The following is a 14585-nucleotide window of genomic DNA, read 5'->3' on the forward strand; positions in this document are numbered from 1 at the left end:
CTGTATCATACATCAGGAAAAGCAGCTCCGTACTTAAATGTACTGTCTTCAGCTGGAGCTTTTTACCTGTTCTGATCATATTACCACATGAAAGTAGATAAAAGGCAAATTTACCTTGAAGAATCAATTCAATGATTGTATTAATTTTTAATAATTACATATTCTCTTGCAAATAGTTGAGAATGCAGTGGCCAAGAGCATAAACCACAATCCGGTTAAAGAAAAAAAAATTTTTTAAGTTACAATGGAATGATAATTATTTCAAGGCAAAATATATTTGTCATATAACTTGGAGCATGTATTAAAAACTGTTTTAACAAATAAAAGCCAAATGTAAAGTGAGCTAATATGGATTTGAAGACCTTCAGATTAACCATAGTGTGTGATATGCTTCATTGGAAAGCTGGGAGGTAGAAAAATAACTAAAAAGGCAATCTCTACTGTTTTTATATTGTGATATTGAGGCACTATTTTCTGAGAGAGTCATATTACAGTTTTATATGTGTTGACTAGTAAAATCTGTCTTTACACATTTCATCCTTACACATTTGCCCTGAATTTTCAACATGGATGTCTTTTGCTTGTTATTCAAGTCTCAATTCAAAGATTGATATATCTTTTGAGATTTCTTCACTGATCACTCAGTTGTAGAACATTTTCAAATCACTGTATTTTACATCATCCCATGTTATTTTCATTGTAGCCTTTATTTAATTAAGCAAATTAAATAAATTCATCTATTTGCTTCAGCAAATGAAATAAATTCACTTATTTACTTCATTGTCTTTTCTCTGTCCAACACAAACAGTACAGTTTCAGTCACACAATAAGCACCCCATAAATACTTATTTAATAAGTGTTAAGTAAATGAAGAGACATCCTGTCTGAGCACTAATCTCATGGTCAGATGGTCATTTAGAATGGTTATTGTAATAATCTAAGCATTACATAAATTTTTCACTTAAATACGTTTTCTCCCTGAAGATCTAAGGTAAAGTAATTTTGGTATATAGTACTGAAAAACTGTGAACTAAAGTTACAGCTCCCAAAGTTTCATTTATATGTCATTACCCATATGAAGTAAAGGGTAGCAGATTTGTCCCTCAATTCTACAACTCAAGTATGCAAGAAATTAAAACCTAATTTTTCTCAAATTCCTATTTCAAGTCCATTTTATTGGGGTAGGAGACAGTTTTAGTAATTCTGTGCTTGTAAATATTTAACATTGGGGTATCTGAGAAAAATTAAAAGCCCACATCATCGATTTTAAGCTACTAATGAGATGTCACCAAATATGAATTTGGGAAGAATGATCTTATACAGTGGAGATGGCTCCAGTACACTACTGGCTCTGGATCTCTTTCTCCAGTTCTCATGGGGTGGATCTAATTTTGGGGTGGAATTGTACATGAACATACCCAGGGCAATGACATTTCAGAAGGTAGGACCTCTCTGATCATTGATGTCATCAATATAGGTAAACATTCTTTGAGATCTCCTTGAAATGGAGGTGTTTCTCCCCTCCCAGCTAGGGCAGTGTTTTCAGAGTCCTAGTGGAGAGTCAGAACCCCAAGTCCTGCCCGGTGGTAACAAGGAGACCCTCCCCTACTGAGTCAGTGGAGCCAGAGTGGAGAACCTTGACTTCTATTCCCACCAGGCAATAGTGAGGCAACATCCTCTCTTCACTCGCCAGAAGAGTTTCATAGGAGGCCTGACTGTTAAAGCAAGACTTAAGTAAGATTCAGAGTCTCATAACACCAAAATGTCCGGGTTCCAATAAAATTTCACTTATCATTACAAGAACTAGGATAATATCAAATGGAATGAAAAAAGACAATCAACAATACCAGCATCAAGGTGATACAGATGTTAGAATTATCATGCAAGGATTTTAAAGCATCCATCATTTGTCTCCAGCATATACCTACTCTAAAGTTAGGCTGAAGAAACTTCTCTAAACAGGAGATGATAAATGAAGGAATCTTGAAACATCAGAAAGGAATAAAAAACATCAGAGTTAAAATATGGCTAAATATGACACGTTTTCCCCCTTCTCTTTGAGTTTTTTTTTTTTTTTTTTTTTTTTTTGCGGTACGCGGGCCTCTCACTGCTGTGGCCTCTCCCATTGCGGAGCACAGGCTCTGGATGCGCAGGCTCAGCGGCCATGGCTCACGGGCCCAACCGCTCCGGGACATGTGGGATCTTCCCGGGCTGGGGCATGAACCCGTGTCCCCTGCATTGGCAGGCGGACTCTCAACCACTGCGCCACCAGGGAAGCCCTCTTTGAGTTTTTTTAATTTTTTGACGGTTGAAAAATTACATCACTATCTAATGTGGTTCTCAATATATTAGAGGAGATATTTTAAATAATTATATCAAAAATGGAGAGGGTAAGAAATGTAAAGGGAAGTAATTTTTCTATACTTAACTGGAATTGGTAAAATAAAAAAACTACCAGACTTTGATATCTGTGTATATAATGTAATATCTAGACAACAACTAAAAAGGCTTATTATAAGGATGATGTATTCAAGAACACCACAGATAAATCAAAATGGAATTCTAAAATATGTTCATGTAAAAAAATAAAGAAATAATAAAATAAAATATGTTCAGATAACCTATAATAATACAGGGAGAAAGTAGCTAGAGACTGAAAAACAGAATAAATAAAAACCAAAAAAATAAAATGGCAGACTTATTAAACCTTAATATAGCAATAGTACCATTCAGTGTAACTGGTCTAATAAACCAATTGAAAGTTAAAGATTGCCCATGAACGAAAATATTATCCTGATAGCAAACAAGACCAGCAACAGTGCGTGAAAGAAAACCACAAACCAATATCTTTCATGAATTGAGAGGCCAAAGTTTTAAACAAAATTTTGGCAAATAGATATTCAGCAGTATTTTAAAATAATTAAACACAAAGACTAAGGTGGTTGTGTTCCAGGAACGCATTCTGTTTCAATATTTGAAAATCAGACAATACAATCACCTTATTTTCTGGCTAAAGAAAAAAGTCACCTGATTATAATACTGTATTCAGGAATAGTATTTGACAAAATTTAACACCATTTCATGATAAACACTCTCAGAAAACTAGTAATGGAGGAGAATTTCCTCAACTTGAAAATAAACATCTGCACAATACTTACCTACAGCTGACCTCCTACTTATAAATGAAAACTTTCAGTGAAAAACTTAATGCTCTCTCCCTAAGATCAGGAAGAAGACAACAATATTCTATACAACATTGTACTGCAGGTTCTAACCAGGGAAATTAGGCAAGAAAATGAAATAAAAGTCATCCAGGGCTTCCCTGGCGGCTCAGTGGTTGAGAGTCCACCTGCCGATGCAGGGGACGCGGGTACGTGCCCTAGTCTGGGAAGATCCCACATGCCACGGAGCAGCTGGGTCCGTGAGCCATGGCTGCTGAGCCTGCACGTCCGGAGCCTGTGCTCTGCAACGGGAGAGGCCACAACAGTGAGAGGCCCGCGTATGGCAAAAAAAAAAAAAAAAAAAAGTCATCCAGATTGAAAAGGAAGAAGTAAAACTATCTGTCTTTGTATATAACATGATCTCGTAGGTAAAAAATCCCAAGATTCCAAGGAATCTGAAACCGATAGGTGGTGTTTTGGGTGGCTTTGAGGAACTCTGGTTCTTTATGTCTCAGTGCAGAAAGAATTCAGTGAGAGGCAAAGTGATAGATAAGAAGGGATTTTTTAGAATAGGATGCTTGTGAGGCTTCCAAGCGGGCTAATGAGAGGGTGCCGTGCCCCAAGAACTTAGTGGGCTACAGTTTTACAATCAAAAGAAAAGAGAGAAGTGGGGGAAAGACCACCTTCTTCCTTTTTCTTGGGTAGACATCAGGCTTCCATCATCAGTTCCTCCTCCATGTCAGGTGGGGGACTTTTTTTGTCCCTACATGGTCAAGCCGGGACTGTCATGGCGCAATGGAAATGAGCAAAAAGGTGGTAACATATGCTAAAAATGGTAAATCATCTCAGGTTTTAGTATAATGTCACGTTTTCCTTTTATTTTCTTTAGTGTGCACAGAGGACCATGTCCAAGGAATCATGAACTTACTGAACTCACTGGGCAGGATGTGGGTCTCATGCCACCATTGTTTTATTTGTGGGGGGCATGTCTCATGCTTCTGTTGCATGGTTTTGTTGCTAGCAAGCCTGCTTGGTTTTGTGGTTAAGTAAACCAGCTTTCCTGAGTGATCATTAACTTACGGATGTCTCCCATACTTTTTTCTCTCCTTAAAATCCCCTGGTGGGATTAGCTATTTAATCACCTACTTTGTCCCTTTACTCTGTCCCTATCAAATTTATTAAAATACTGTCTATCAGAACTAATAAGGTTCAACAAGTTTGCAGAATACATGATCAATACACAGAAATCAGTGGTATTTTTATGTACTTGCAATGAACAATCTGAAATTGAAATTTAGAACACAACTTTATTTAAATAGCATCAAAATAATAAAATACTTAGGAACATATTTAATAAAATAAGTCCAAAACTTTTAGTCTGAACACTACAAAATATTGTTGAAAGAAATTAAAGAAGCACTAAATAAATGGAAAAACATCCTATATTCATGTATCAGAGACTTAATTTTGCTAAGATGGCTGTTGGTCTATAGATTCAACACAGTCTTGTTAAAGGCCCAACTGGCTTCTTTGCAGACATTTATACGATGATCCTAAAATTCATATTAAAATTCAGGGCACTCAAAAAAAGGCCAAAACTGTCTTGAAAAAGAAGAGAGTTGGAAGATTCACACGTCTCAATTTTAGAATTTACTATAATGTTGTGATCAAGACGGTGTGATGTGGCTTGAGGAGAGATACCCGGATCACTGTAATAGAGTTGAGAGTCTAGAAATTAACCATCACTTTTACAGTCAGTTGATTTTTAACAAGAGTGCCAAGACAAATGAAGAAACAATGGTCTTTTCAATAAATGATACTGATATGCAAAAAATGAAGTTGGATTCTCTACTTCATACCTTATACAAAAATTAACTCAAAATGGAGCAAAGAATAAAATGTAAGAGCTAAAACCATAAAAGTCTTAGAAGAAAATAGAGATGTGAATCTTCATGTCCTTAGATTAGTCGGTGACATTTTAGATATGACACCAAAAGCACAAGCAACAAAAGGATGGATAAATTGGACTTCATTAAAATTTAAAACACTTGTTTTACATAGGACACTATCAGGAAAATGAAAAAACAACCCAAACAATGGGAGAAAATATTTGCAAAGCATATAGTCAATAAGAGACTTGTCTCTAGTGTCTGTAGAAAAACTTTACAACTCAATAATTAAAAGACAGTTCAATTAAAAAATGAGTAAAGGATCTAAATAGACAATTCTCCAAGGAAGATATACAAACGGCAAATAAGCATATGAAAAAATGCTGTGGACATTATTTGTCTTAGGAGAAATGCAAATCGGAAGCACAATGAGACACCACTTCAAACTCACTTAGCTAGCTTTCATTAAAGGTACAGAGATTAACACGTCTTGATGAGGAGATGGAGAAAGTGGAATTCCCACAGACTACTGGTGGGAATGTAAAATGTGCACCCACTTTGGAAAAGTCTGGTGTTCCTCAAAATATTAAATACAGTGTTACCCTACGACCCTGCACTTTAACTCCTTGCTATATATCCAAGCAAAAAGAAAAAATATATCCTCATACAATCTTATTCATGAATGCCCATTGCTGCTTTATTCATAATAGTCAAAATGTAGAAATAATCCAAATGTCCATTAACTGATGAGTGGATAAATAAAATGTAATATATCCACTCAATGGAATTTTATTCAGTAGTAAGAGGAAAAAAGTACGGGCATATTACAACGTACAAAGTATATATTACAACATGGACTTTGATCTCAGGAGTGAGGATAGGAGAAAAAGAGAGACAAGAATAGAAAAGGCGTTTTTAAAAAGAGGCTTCTGGGCTTCCCTGGTGGCGCAGTGGTTGAGAGTCCGCCTGCCGATGCAGGGGACATGGGTTCGTGCCCCGGTCCGGGAAGATCCCACAAGCCGCAGAGCGGCTGGGCCCATAAGCCATAGGCCGCTGAGCCTGCATGGCCTGAGCCTGTGCTCTGCAACGGGAGAGGCCACAACAGTGAGAGGCCCGTGTACCGCAAAAATAAAAAAAATAAAAATAAAAAGAGGCTTCTGTGTGTCATTTTCTACGTACAAAAATCTAATTTAGAAATGCTTGAAAGGAAAGATGTTTTTAAAAATTAACATTTTTCTTTGTTTTAAAAACATTTTTTTCTTTTTTTCTGACTAATTTGCTTTGTTGATCATTTTTATAGTCAGAAAAAAATAAAGAGAATTTTCATGAAATCTGACATGTAGCCAGAAAGAGCTACATATAGGAATCTGAAGATAGATACAGTGATAGAACACTTTCGTGAATTTAAAACCTCCACATTCTCCACCTCTAAATCACATTTACATTTTACCTAATTTTTATTTTGTTTTCTCATGCTCCACGTACAGACACAAATTATACGGATTATTATTATATGTGGAAATATAGTGTCAAGTACACCTTTGCCTAAATAATGTTATAAAAGATTTCTAAAATTGCTTACCGTCATTTTCAACGGAACAACAGAATACACCCTAAAAAAGCTGTCAACAATGTCAGAATTATAAACTGTAAAATTAAATTCAAGCCCAGTTTTAAAAATTCATGCAATTACAATCCTTAATAATATTAGGGAGCATACAAGGAAATTAGGCAGTAGTTCAAGTCTCATTTTGTTATAATAACTTAGGAACCAAGCCAGCCCCAAATGGCCTGAGTGACTGTGCTGTGCATTCTGTGTTCTGAAAGGAAACTTCCCCTTTGGCAGTTGTCATTTGAAACTCCATCCAGTCTCATAAGGTATGGCATGTTTGTCTTATTCTTCCATAAGAAATATTGTAATCGTTCCTCTTGTGAATGCCAAGATCTTGAAAATGGCATGAAGTAATGCTCTGAGTCACTAAACCCTAAAATTGCTGATGCCAAAGTCAAGACCATCAAAGTCATAGATCATCTAAAGCACATGATAATATTAATATTATTAGGAGACAATGGAGAAGAGTCGTTATTATTATTGAGGATTCCTTAATATAGAGTCCTGGGATCCCTAGGGCTACCATGGATGAGTTTTAGGGCATCCATATATACCTTTAGATTGTATGTGGGAGTGTATCTGTGTACTTTTTGTTTTGTTTATGTATCTTTAAAGGGAGAGCTTTCAGTACCCAAAAGATATATCTGGGCCAAAAAAAAAAGAAAAATTACTGCACTGGGGAAAATAAATCCATTCATCTTATAAGCAGCCTTGGCTAATAGTAGAGATACGCATAATGTGTCTCCCAAAATGTCACTGCACTTCGTGTTTCCTTTGCACTCAGTGCCTGAATTGTTGGATATATATCCTGAGTTGGAGGTTGAACGTTCTTTCCCTTTTCCTCATCTAGTGTGACTTAGGTCCAGAAGGAACCAGATAGAGCCCCAGGCCTGGCTGATGCTTTAAAAAACTATTTTGAGGTATTTGGGGAAGGACCTATGAAGGTCCTACTTAAAGTACATTTATGTAGAGATCCCAGGCTGTTCCTGACCTACGTGCACAGATGATGCTGATGTGGTGAGGACATTTGAGAGAAAGGCCCTAACGTATGGCCTGCCTCATGCAGAAGGCATTCAGGCAACGCTGTCTGAGTGCTTTTCTGCTTGGGATTTTCTCCATCTCTCTTCCCTTCTTTCTCCTTTACTTTGCCGTGTTCTTGGCCCTGGCTGAGGAACCCGTGAGAGTGAAGCCACAACAGGCAAGATATAGGAGGTCGGTCAGCGCAATTCTTCTCAAACTTTAACGTGCATGTGAATCTCTCAGATGCTTTTTCAAAGACAGATTCTGATTCAGAAAATCCTGAGCAGGGACTAAGATTCTATATTTGTGAAAGTTTCTGGGTGATGCCTCATTGCTATCTGTGGACCAGTCTTTAATAACCAAGTTGCTAGAAAACTGTCTATCAAAGATGCATAGAGAAAAGAATCTGGATGTGGGTCTGTGTTGGGGGGTGGTAAATGTGAGTGTGTCCTTCTGCACACACTTGGTCAGGAGTGGATTCACTCTCTCCTATCCTCTGAATTCCACCTTAAAACCAAGTGGTTTTCTAAGTTTTCCACAATGCTGAGCCCCTGTTAAATTGCAGTCAAAGTGTACCCTAAACTATGTCCTCAAAATCAGAAGATTTAACCTAAGCTATTTTTTTAAAACAATGGAAATAAAAAACAGTGAATGAAGGAATCTAAAAGTTGGCTGAAAACCAAAATATAGTTGTAATTTTATAAAAAGAGAGAAGAATGGTTGATTGTAATACTCAAGAAGGCATCGATAAACGGCTGTAATAGAGCCAGAAGAGAGAGAAATGATTAAGAGACATTAAAAAAGAAATTAATAAGGCAGGAGTCGAGTGGTTGAGATGAATTAGATGAAATGGAAAGGCATCAGTGACGGAAGTATTTCCAGATTCAACCCATGGAAGATGGAATCATAAGGAATAAGAATCCTACTTGTGAAAATTGATTGATCTGCCAGGGCGATAATTGTCAAGGAAATACATTAAAAAATGGAGCAGGATATACTTTCTCTGCATAATGTCCCATTTCCTGCAATTCATCAACTCTTTCTCCTCTGCTCAGAACTAAGTATTTGTCATTAATTACCACAACATATCTAAAAGTCCAGAAACATATTGCCTTATATTTTGTGTTACCCCAATATTAAAGTGTACAAAGAGAAGTAATGCACAGGTTTCTTCGGCCTATAAGGAGACTGACCTTGAATAGTATGATGTATGGGTATTGGCTGTAAGCATTAGCATGGCGAAGGATTTGAAAGGTGGGGAGTTTATGTGGAGCTTTAAGAAAGACGTGAAGATTTGGTCATAAGTCATGTGGTACCTCGTTCAGAGACTTAAAGAGAGATGGGTAGTAACATTTCTCTTGCAGCTGGTAAGCTGAGTGATAAGTGATCAACCTGAGTATGTAGAGGGCCAGATACAAAGACAGGGATAAAGGTGCTGGGGTGCACATGCGAAGAGAAGGAGGAGATGGAGCTGAGCTTGGTGGAAAGGCTCATTCTGAAGACGTTATCCAAGATTCAAAGTTGTGGTAAACTGCAGGTAAAATAGATGAAGCTGCGGCCACGGCGGCGTTCCCAGCCTCAGCCTATGTTGAGTACCACATAGTTGGATACATCTGGCACCTCCCTGGGAGTGAACTCATCCCAAGGGCCAGGATATACAAACTTGGCCGAGTAAGAATGGCTCAGGCACTTAAGGTCAGATTCAACAGTGCTGTTAGTTTGGGCAGGCATGTTAGGTAATAAGTGGTTGTTGGTTTAACTAACAAGTGTGAGGTAATAACAAGGTTTGCAACTGCATTGCTCCCGATAATAGTTAGGATAAGCTAAGCGCATGTAATGAATACACCCCGACATGTCTAGTGACCCAAACAATATAGGAGTTTATTTCTTGTTCCTTTAACCCCTCCAAGGCAGCTGTTCCTCGTTGCCTGGTGGCTCTTCTCCATACGACAATTCAGGGCACAGCCTCTTCCACTCCGTAGCTCTGCCTTCCACTAGGAAAGGACAAGACAATGTGGAGAGACAACTCCCACCTTTTAAAAGGTCTTGGCCCCAAAGAGGCACACGTCTCTTCTGATACGATCCTGTTGGGGGAGAGCACGTCACATGGCTACACTAGTTTAATGGAGGGCTGGACAAAGGTAGTCCCTAGTGAGGGAGCCCCTTTCTAGCTACAGCTGTGGACTAGGGAAGAGGAGAATGGATCAGGATGCAGAACCTGTCATCTCTGCTCGGTGCCCATGTGACAGAAGGTAGCCCAACAGTGAGAAGTATGTTTTCTTCTATTGGTACGTACGCAACAGAGTGGCTTCTCTTTAACGAGAATCCCTGAGAATATAGTACTTCATCAGCACCTTGGGGTTACCAGACCAATACTGATGGCAGTGCCTGCTTGGGGGTGGATCCTGTGTAGTGGCAGAGGCAGCTGTGGAAGGTGGTCTGCTTCAACCGTGTCAGCACGTGTTAGCAAAAGAGGCCTGGACGTGGGTGGGAGGAGAACCAGCTTGCATGCAACGTGGAAGTCTCGTTCATGAGCACCTATGAGGGAGAGGCCCCAGGGACAAGCAAGTGAGACAATAATCACTGCCCCTCTAGGTGCTCCCAGATGACAGGACAAGTGCAAAGAGCAAAACTGCATGGATGAAGCTTAGGGATCATAGATCTTGAAGGCAATTTCAAACTAGGAGTATTTTAAGGCTTTTAGCGAGATAGCCACCATACGATACATATATATGTATATGTATGTATATATGGATAGATATAATGTATACATATGTACATTATGATTAAAAAGTAAAACCTTATTTGGGATTATAAATAAAAAGTACATCTTTTTTATTTTTTAAATTTTATTGGAGTATAGTTGATTTACAATATTGTGTTAGTTTCAGGTGTACAGCAAAGTGATTCAGTTATACACATACATATATTCATTCTTTTTCAGATTCTTTTCTCATATAGGTTATAACAGAATATTGAGTAGAGTTCCCTGTGCTCTACAGTAGGTCCTTGTTGGTTATCTATCTTATATATTGTAGTGTGTGTATGTTCTTCCCAGGCTCCTGATTTATCATCCCCTTCACGTTTCCCCTTTGGTAACCATAAGTTTGTTTTCTTTTTTTTAAATTAATTTATTTTTGGCTGCGTTGGGTCTTTGTTGCCGTGCGCAGGCTTTCTCTAGTTGCGGAGAGCGGGGGCTACTCTTCGTTGCGGTGCACGGGCTTCTCATTGTGGTGGCTTCTCTTGTTGCAGGGCACGGGCTCTAGGCGCACGGGCTTCAGTAGTTGTGGCTCATGGGCTCTAGAGTGCAGGCTCAGTAGTTGTGGCGCATGGGCTTAGTTTCTCCGTGGCATGTGGGATCTTCCCGGACCAGGACTCGAACCCATGTCCCCTGCATTGGCAGGCAGATTGTTAACCACTGCACCACTAGGGAAGTCCCATAAGTTTGTTTTTGATATCTGTAAGTCTTTTTCTGTTTTGTAACTAAGTTCATTTGTATCATTTTAAAAAACTAGATTCCACATATGAATGATACCATATGATATTCTTTCTCTGTCTGACTTTCTTCACTTAGAATTTATCTATTTAGATATAGATATAGTAAGTATGTTTCAAATATTAGTCAGTGCATCATCATAAGGACCCTTTCTATGTGTTTTTGATGATACTGATTTATTCAGGAACAGAACATAGCCAGACTCCTTCCTTCTTGGCACACCAACCCAATGTGCTGAGCATTTCCAGAGGCAGGTGTGCTCCCAGGATCAAGGGCAAACCCGTGGCAAGGGCACTAGGCCCTCCAGTCTTCTGCAGAACTGGGGAGTGTTTCACATCCTGGTGTGCTGCAGAACTGGTCTCTACCTTGATCTACCCACACGCGGTTTAGGTGCCATGCATACGAGTGCCACATTGTGAAATGTGTAAGACAGATTGGCAGACAGATGACATGCTGCTAAAAGTGCATGAGGACAGAAACTAGTCAGTAAGAATCTCATAGGTTCCATTTGTTTTGCACTTGCCATGTACAAAGTATTATGGCAAGGATGTTTGGTCAAGTAATTCAGTCCTTACCAAAGTTGGTAAAGTAGTTACCGATTTATCCATTGGGTTGTTAAGGACAATGAACCTCGGAGAAATGAGGCAACACCTCCAAGATCACACAAGTAATAATGGGGTAGAGCAGAAATTCGAAACTTGTATTATCTGTTTCCAGAATTCAACCTGAGGTTAGAAACACTGGCTCTTACAGTGCCTGGCACATTAAAGGAACCCATGGCAGGTTGCTGAACTGGATATTTATGTACACTATCCAGAAGTAGAAAGGAAACATCCATTTGTTTTAGGCTTGTTATTCCAAATCTTATTAATTTAATTCTATTAAAAAATCCTAAATATTTAGGAAATAACAATGCGTATATAATTCAGTCGCAGACTAATTTCTTAGAACCAATACAATTCTCCAGTGGAGAGTCGGATGATACTGACGAGTTAATGTTGCCCCGTTGGTGCTTCGTGTGTACCAAGGATTCAGGTTATTATCTTACACATAAATTAATTTGAATGTTTGTAAAGGCACTTTTTAAAAGCCTGATTTATTTAGTTTCTTTATCATCTCAGATAAACATCTCTTAATATATTTGGAATTCACATTTTCACTGATTCAATAAACTAACAGTACAGTAGGCAAGCGTACTACTCTATAGGTTCACAGCAACTTTGATCATTTTTACTAAAATAAAAAAGATTGTTAAACCAAATGAGTTAACTTTCCTAAAAGCCTATTTCTGTACAAAATTAACTAAACACGTGGAGAATGTATTTTTTCGTGCTGGAAGTATTTTTTAAATGCTACTGTGAGATCTCTCATTTTGATAAAGTCAAAACCCCATCCTGTTAATAACCACTATAGTAATTTTGCAGCAAATTGCAATAAGACCACACTGTACAGTTGTGCCATTCAGATGACATTTATGAAATGCTTTAATTTAACATGGTGTGACATATATCATATGCATCTTTTACAAGTTATAGCTTATAATCTCTGAGTGAAGTAGACCTAAACCAGAGGGGGAAAGGATGATGCAATATGAAATTATACCCCTTTGAGAAGTAGAAGGGCTATAATTACAGTACTTCCTCTTAAAAAACCATTCAGATATGTAACCATTGCTGGGAACAGCAGTATGTGGGGAATCTCTTTACATGCTTTCCGTCTTGAACACTCAAAAGATTGAGGAAAAAAATGTATTCTGTTCCTACGGTCACTTTGTTTGAGCACACTTCAGAACTTTACCTTTCTGCACTCTCCTTAGAGATTATGGTGGTGAAGTTTGGAAAGCACTTTCTCGGAAATGCCTTTTGGAGGGGGAGGGGAGCTATAAAAATATACCAGCCTGACAAATGACAGGCATTATAGAATGGAAAAGAAAAGACATCTTGGTTTTACACCAGTGTGGAAGCTTTTCCTCTCAAATGAATATTTTCGGTAGTGGAGCAAGATGATAAACAGCAGTATCACAAAACACTTAAATGGAAACAAGTATTATCATGTACATTATTCACCTGGCATTCTCCAATTTGTGACATTTATATGTGGCAGAAACCACTGCAGATTCATTTAATTTTGAAGTGGAATGAATACCTTACAAAGGTAGCCTGTTACATTCGTGGGGACTTTTCTTCTCTAGAGAGGCGGAAGCTTAAGGAAAGAAGTCATTGTGTCTATATTAGAAATATGGAGTAATTCTCAGGGTCCACTTCTTAGGGCTGAGTGAGCTCCTAGCAGGGAGAATATACTGTATAAAGATAGATAAATAGATAGATAGACAGGTAGATAAATAGATAGGCAGATACATACATAGACAAATAGAGATATACACATTTTTTCCTTAGAAGCACCAGCAGCTGCAAATGATTAGGTATTTCATAGATGCTTTTTTTTTTTGAAATGCTAAAACCAGGCTATTTCCAGAGCTTACATTTAGATGCTTAATAATATAAATGCTCCAATGTTAAATCAGTTCAGAAAGACCGTGTTTCTCTGATGCTCAGTGATGGACCTATCAATAATTTGATGAGATACAAGACTAAGTTAGAAGAAAAGAGAGTAACAGCGAGTCCCTAGGAATTGATAATGCAGTGACAAAATAGGTAGCAAGTACTTAAGGAGCTAATTCTTTAATCTTAGTGTTCATAAGAATCACCAATAGAAATTTTTTTAAATGAAGATTCCTGGGCTTGTCCTTCAGGGACTTTTATTTCTATAGGTCTGATTGATTTTGTCATAGGCAGTCAAAGGACTCAACTTTGGAATATACTAAACATATGTTGGATATAGGTTTGTATATTCAAAATGTTTCAGTATTTAAAAATGGCACGTATCCTTCTTTGAGACAAATATTTTTAAAACTGTGAATATGTTTTATTTTTACATTTGAATGAAGGACAATTTGGAGTAAATATTTTCTAAGAACCTATTCCAGATATTACTAAATCTACCAAAACCGAGTAGAACTTGTGATTTATAGTTCTCTAATATTTGAAGTACCTCCTGAGCACATTTCAATGCTATAATAATTACTTTTAAATAACTCTTCCAGTCAATAAACAAGTATTTAGGGGATGCCCCTATGTACTTGGCACTGTGCTAATCAAGGTTACATAATAGTGAATGAACAAAGCACTCAGGGACTGGTAAATGAAATTTAACCTTCCTGAAATGTATTGTTTACTAATATTATCTAGGAATACACTTTGGAAAGATTGAATTTTTTTCATTGCCCATGATAAACCCACCCCAGCTTCAGAACTTCTGTCTTTAAGCATATTCTTTTAAACAGCATTCTGCCCATCCACTTTCCATAGTGTCTCCTCAGCGTGGGGTCTTGCCATGGATGTGTGCCC

General features: G+C 37.9%; 1 protein-coding gene across 1 annotated transcript in view; it reads left to right on the forward strand.

Annotated features, from left to right (window-relative positions):
• Window positions 1–14585, forward strand: part of USH2A (usherin) — a 770355-nt gene that overhangs the window by 125004 nt on the left and 630766 nt on the right. The window lies entirely within an intron of this gene.

Source organism: Pseudorca crassidens, chromosome 2 (assembly GCF_039906515.1).
Source record: "Pseudorca crassidens isolate mPseCra1 chromosome 2, mPseCra1.hap1, whole genome shotgun sequence".
Taxonomy (NCBI): domain Eukaryota; kingdom Metazoa; phylum Chordata; class Mammalia; order Artiodactyla; family Delphinidae; genus Pseudorca; species Pseudorca crassidens.